We start from the raw sequence: 6,710 nt of genomic DNA, 5'->3' as shown, positions 1-6,710 counted from the left end.
TGGAAATTGAAGACCTTAATAAAAACTGTACGAAAACTATAAGGTATTCCGTTGGAAACGGAAGACCTTAAAAAGAAACATTACAGTCACTATAAGGTCTTCCGTTGGAAATTACCTTAAAAATTAGCATAAATAACCCCTATAATATAGACTGAATGTACATATTTTTACGAAACTATTTTCATTTCATCAAAATGACAGTTTGAAATTATTAAGTTTAACATTTTGTAGGCATAAAACGGGTCGAACAGATTCATTTAAATTGTATAAGTTAAAAGACTTTAGAAAAATTGTATGTTACTTTCTTACCATTCCTAAAAAAACATCCGCAAACCTTTCCTTAAGAAAGCTTAACCTATTGGTCCATGGACAGAACATATCGTTTATCGCTATAAATTATTATTATTATCAACATTTAACTTAAGGTTTGATTCTTTTTTTAAATAAAGCTGAACATATTGGTCCATGGGCAGAAAATATAGAATCTGGAGACCTTCGTCAATTGTTTGGCTCCTTTTGCATTAAAATACCAGAAGATCCCGACGGGTTATCATTTACTAAGGACATTCTTGGAGAGTCTAAATTAGCTGAATTTGTTGAAGAAATTAGATATCTTGCAAGAAATGTCGTACTCTATAAATACCTTAGAGACGAAGAAAAGAAACCTGGAACAGTTTATGTGTATGAGGTCAATGTAAAATATACAGCAAACCAAGTAGTTATTGATGATGAGGTAATACTTTTTTTGCAACTACAATGTTAACGTGTAATGTCATTTGCAATGAAAAATATATTAACCGAACAAAAATCGCCCAAAAAATATTTTGACATTTGTATAATATCATCAATTGTATTTTTAAGGATGCTCGACAGAAGTTTGATTTTTTTCAAAGGAAAAATCGAAACCTAGTAAAAGTGATCCTGATCAAAGGAGGTTTTCATAGCATCTTGAAAGCAAAGAAAAAGGCATATCAAAAATACAAACAGTATTTTAACTTTGAAAGATTTCATCTCCATCATGAATCTGAGGAATATACTGAAGTTGCTAAATTAAGTGCACATCGAAAGGTTGTCTCTTATAAGGAATTCGTTGAGTCAGTTAGGGATAGCATTCCTTTACAGAACATCGATAAAATTGTCAAAGATGCTGTCAATCGTGCTTTATCAAAAGAAAGCATTACTGAGTTATGTTACGATGTTGTCATACAAGAAAGTGGCAACACAAATAGCGATTCTTACTATTGTCGTTCACCATCAACAGTTAACAAACTCAAGGAGGAATTGATGAGAAAAACTGTGGATTCGGTTAGCAAATATTTAGGATCAGAAATTTGCAACGAAATTCAGAGGCATATTCAAACAGAGCTTCAAAGCAAATTAAGCATCGACACAGATTCAATTTATGAAGTTCTAAATTTTTCAACGGTATTATTTTTTGAAGCAATGGTTACTGCGATCGGTTACATGTTGAATCCTGTACTTGGAGTTTTGTTTGGCCTTTTAAGTGTTGTGGGTACACTTCTTTTTGCTGTTAATGTAAATTCCCGATCGTGGAGGAGAGATGTAGCAAATGACATTTATAAACAAATGGATAAAAACAAAGAAAAAGTGGTAACAGAATTATCGTCAAATATCAGAACTCGATGCAAAATAACCGCGGATCATTTGAAATTGATAGCCGACTTACTGGAAAAATTTACAAGCAGAATTCATTTGAATGACCAAGACACTCGTGAGTTATTTTTCTTCATTTTCTGTCTGTTTCAAAACGTAAAAAAACACTCGATGTATATTTATTCCTTATATAAATGGTCATTTCCCGGAGATGGGGAAGACGAAAACGCGAAAAAAATGTTCATATCATGAAATGACTGTATACATTGCAATGACATGACAAACAATATGTGATTTCTATTTTCAGGATTGTGGGAAGAAAGTTGAAGATTCATCGTAAACATGAGTTGATTTGGCATTTACTTAAATCTGTACAATAGTTAAAACGTGAAATCGAATGTCCTTATTACACTGTAAAAACACAATGGGAAAAAAATATCAAATATTTAAATGGTGACATAATGCTAATATCACATCTAACACTAATGATTTGTTACAAAACTATTCCATGGAGAGACTGATTTTTTTAAACATCATATTTAATATAGTTCAATATACTTTTTCAATTTTTTTAAAATTAAATTAGCGTAAAAACCCTTACTTATCGGAATCTTATAATGTTTTAAACATAAAGATATGCATTCAATTGTGTGTAAAAATTAAAAAAAGTTTAAAATTAGGTTCTCAGGATTTAGGGGATAAATACCAAATAAAACAATACAAACATTTTACAACATTTCTGAGTATGCTATATTATACTGAATGCATTCCATAGAGGTTGTTGCAAAACATAATGTATTGTTTCAGGCAAGTCATTAAAAAATACATCAATTGCAAGTAATAAGTTTCATTTAAGATAATGTTTAACAGGATGAATTCTATTAGGAATTCGATATTGTAACAAATTGACAGTTATATCATTTGTAGTACTTAAACATTTTTTAGCAAACATCATTTTGCAAAGTACCACATATCAGCTTAGCATTAAATCACATATTCATTCTTAAAATAGAATAAAATATATATAGTTAAATAATCATCTTTTAACAAAGAAGCATCTCTCATACACACAAACTTTAACATTACTCTTAAACGTTAGATATCTCTTGTAGTTATTTTTCCCTTTATATCTCTCTCTCGGGAGAGAGAGAGAATAGTACATACCCTTTTCCATATTACAACCAGCATCAGCCTGAGACTCCAATATCAGTCCGAAGCCCTAAGACTTATAAGGATATTTATTACTATATTTATTACATGCCTAGTAATACCATTTCTAAAAAGCATCAACTTGAACAAATTGATTTTAAATATTTAATACAAAGCTAAATATTTTTAAATTTGAAAGTAGTCTGTACATATATTATAAAAATATGAGATCTCATTGTTTTACTAAGCATGCAGCTATGGAACCGGAATTTCCTCGTGTTTTAAAATGAACTGCTCCAAAACCGTTTTCGACTACCATTAAAAAATATGTCACCTGTAAGAAATGTTTTATTTTTCGTCTGTTAACATGCACAAATGCAGAAATGGAAAAAGGCAGAGAAGTTCAACACGAGGTGTTATTCCGGATCCGTATCAGCCCTAGGACTGATAACTTGTGTCAGTGCAGGAGGCCGATATGAGTTTTGTGATGTCATTTGTATCAAATATGCATGAACAAAAACATGTATGGGGTTACTTTTTGGGTTTACTAGAGTGGACCAAGAGTAAACCCCGATTAGAAGTAGACCCCTGATGCAGACGCTATATGTGCATTTGGAATATACAAGGAGTTGGAATTACAAGTAGTAAGATAAATAAATAGATAAAAGACGAGTCTGTCCAACATTTCAATATTTACAGAGAACTACAAAAGCAAACCGCGACTGGACCCAAAGTAAATCCCAACTGGACACAAATGTTCCACAAACACCCGGAGTAAACCCAAAGTTAACCCAGAAAGTAAACCCAGGGTTAAGTTACGAATACTCTGGGGTAATGTGTTTACAGTTTTCTTTTTTGTTTTTGTTTTGATATTGTACACATACTTGTTCTTTTGATGTAACATATTAGACTAATTATATGTTTACTGTTAATTGCAATTGTATTTTTGGTTGTTAAATACTTTTAAATAATTTGAAGGGTGTTTTTTTTTTAATTCGCTGTTTCTTTTAATACGAGTCAATTTACCTTTATAATGTGGTTTTTTCTTTGTGATTTTTATGAATGATATGAGTATTAAGCTTTTTCGCCCACCTGAACTGAAAGTTTAAGTGAACTTTACTGATAACTTGTCCGCCGTCCGTCTAATAATATTAATAATATAGAGGGGGTTCTAAATTGTAAGAATAAAGGACATAACCTTTTTCTTAAAGGGAAACAATTCCAAAACAGTGGAAATGGGTTGTATGTCTCTCGATTTTTTTTTCTTTACCAAGAACCACTTTACCAGTAAAGTCAATATTTACACCATTGCTAGTATACATGGTAAAAGTTTGATATGTTAAAATAGTGGTACCCGGACTAATACTGTTTCCCCAAATGGAGTTCATAGTTTTGCAAATGATATATCAGGAACATGTTCAAAAGTCATCTTTTCAAGAACTACAGTGCTACAATTTTTGAGATGCAATCATTTTCAAAAAATGTAGATTTTACATTGTTAAACTAGTGACCCCAAAACAAATACTGGCGGCAAAAGATGGGATAAAAGTTTGACAAGGTACAAAGACAGAAACATGAAAATTTAATAAATCTTCTGATGGGGAGCTACAACGCTTCAATTTGTGAGATAACTATGTTAGTATCCTTATATACTGTATATTCATAAATTGTTAAAATGTGACCTTCGGACTAATACTAGGGCACCAGGAGTGGTTCAGAGTTCAACATAAAAAAATGTTTAAAAATTATTTTTCTCAAGAACTACAATGGTACACTCTGTGCATTACTGTGCACTACTTTGCAAGCATTCTCAAATAATTGAAACTTTAAATTGTTAAAACCGTGACCCACGATCTAATACTTGACACAAACAGGGGTTTTAAGTTTAACAGAAAAATACCGAGAGAAAATGTTTTGAATTTTTCTTCTAAAGAACTTCATTACTATGCAAATATTATCAGATAGTTTAGATTATCCATTGTTATTGTGAGCCCGAGTCCAATACTTTCGAAAAAAAGAAAGACTCGGGAAACTTTTGTTTAGGTGAGCGATGTGGCCTGTGTGCCTCTTGTTTTTTTTTAAATAGCTTACCACATTCACTGTATCGCCTTTAGATTACAGGGCTGATTTTTATTACATTATAAAGAATAATTCTTTGTTTACTTTAAACGACAAAAACTATTTAAAAAAAACCTTTCTGCTGTGTTCAAATTTGCATGAATTAACCAAAAGTATATTGTTGCTCGTATTTCTGATGACCAGTAATTAATATCAAATTTATGCAATAATTAAAGATTTATGAAACTTGGCATATTCCTTTATTTTCACTAATTTTCACTAGATTTTCTATATAAGGGCACACCTTAGTGTGAAAAGCAAAACAAAATAAAAAATAAAGTTGGTCACTGAAAGTATCCATTGCAACGATAGCCGAATCTAAAGTAAAAAAAATATAATTGTTGATGTCATATCCTAAGATAAGGCCAATTACTTATAACATTCAAAGATATTAAACAACATAAGTCATATTGCCACCATTTATTTTATAGAAAATAAGAATCAGAAACTAATACATTATTTTTTTTCATTAACAAAATAATCGAAGCCAAAGTGTGTAAACAACGTTTTACATCCCTGTCAATGAAAAGTAATGTACAATTCATTAATGAGAATTAACATCATTCCTTTATATCGTAAAAGACCAAGAAATGGGACCAACTGAAAAATAAGATATGATGTTTTTCCAGAATTTTCAGGAGTTTAGCAATTGTATTTGCTGGTAGAGTCAAAATATAGTGTAACATAATCATGTATGCAAAATATTTGGTGATTTTTGTTAAATAGAACTGATTTTAGTTATTTTAGTTATTTTGTTCTTTTGCATACAATGTTTTAATAACCTTTTTAAAACTTGATATCTTATCAAAGCGTGTGGTAAACTTTACCTGCTATGTTGTACTTATTTATTATTTTATATTATTATGCATGATAATACTTTGGTTAAATTGTTTTTTTTAAAACGAGACTTTATACCTAGTATATACCAAATTACTATTTTTGTGTTTGCTTAATAAAATTGTACATGTGTACGCCTCTATGTTACCTCTATTTATAGTTTGAAGCAGTGAACACTATGACGTATGAACAATTTCTAAAACGAGCCAAATACATACAAACAAGGTGATGAAGTGTTTTGTTTTTTCCGAAACATATTGCACTGTGAATTGTTTTATAACACAATATGATTGACTTTGGTGCGTGTTCCTTTTTAACATTTTCTTTAACAAAAAAACATTTTAAAAACATCTTTTGTGGTCCATTATTAATTTAAGAAAACAAAGAAACTGAACAAATATTCAATTTTGATACTTTAATGATAATAGTAAAAATGATTTCTACCCGCTCGGCATTCTGATTTCGCTTTGTTTTCAATAATACATGTATGAATGTATAAATAATAAAATACAATGAAAAATAACATTCTTAGTATTAATGTATATAAAGTGGGTCCATAGGTTGTGAGTTCAAGCCCCGGCCGGAGCGGAGTTGGAGTTTCAACGAAATCAATATACATATATATATATATATATATATATATATATATATATATATATATATATATATATATATATATGTGGTCTTTTTCGCTCGTAGTTTTTTTATAGTTCGTTTTTTTTCGGTTTTATTTTTTTTTTTTTTTGCATTTGTTTTTTTCTTCAGATATTTGAAACTTTAATTTGAATTAATAAAGTTTTTATTTGATAGGATTTGCACTTGTTAAAAACTTGTTCCTTTGTTTTTTTCTTTTTTTCTAAACAGTTCAGGTTATATAAGTTAAATTATGTTTGGACAAATTTCTGAATGTGCTTTGTAAAAACTCAATACAATTTAACCCCTCCCCCTTAAAACAAAATAATAATAAAAAGAATACAATAAAAATTCTTTCA

The 6,710-nt window shown here is 29.9% G+C and overlaps 1 long non-coding RNA gene across 1 annotated transcript; it reads left to right on the top strand.

Moving 5' to 3' along the window:
* Positions 1–449: 449 nt before the first annotated feature.
* On the top strand, positions 450–6,202 carry LOC136270089 (uncharacterized). Its single transcript, XR_010707766.1, has 3 exons — positions 450–733; positions 862–1,732; positions 1,922–6,202. It is a non-coding gene; the product is annotated as an uncharacterized lncRNA (long non-coding RNA).
* Positions 6,203–6,710: the final 508 nt, after the last annotated feature.

The sequence above is a fragment of the Magallana gigas genome, chromosome 1 (genome assembly GCF_963853765.1).
Source record: "Magallana gigas chromosome 1, xbMagGiga1.1, whole genome shotgun sequence".
NCBI lineage: Eukaryota > Metazoa > Mollusca > Bivalvia > Ostreida > Ostreidae > Magallana > Magallana gigas.
The sequence above is the reverse complement of the archived record's forward strand: the minus strand, read 5'-3'. Positions and strand labels throughout refer to the sequence as shown.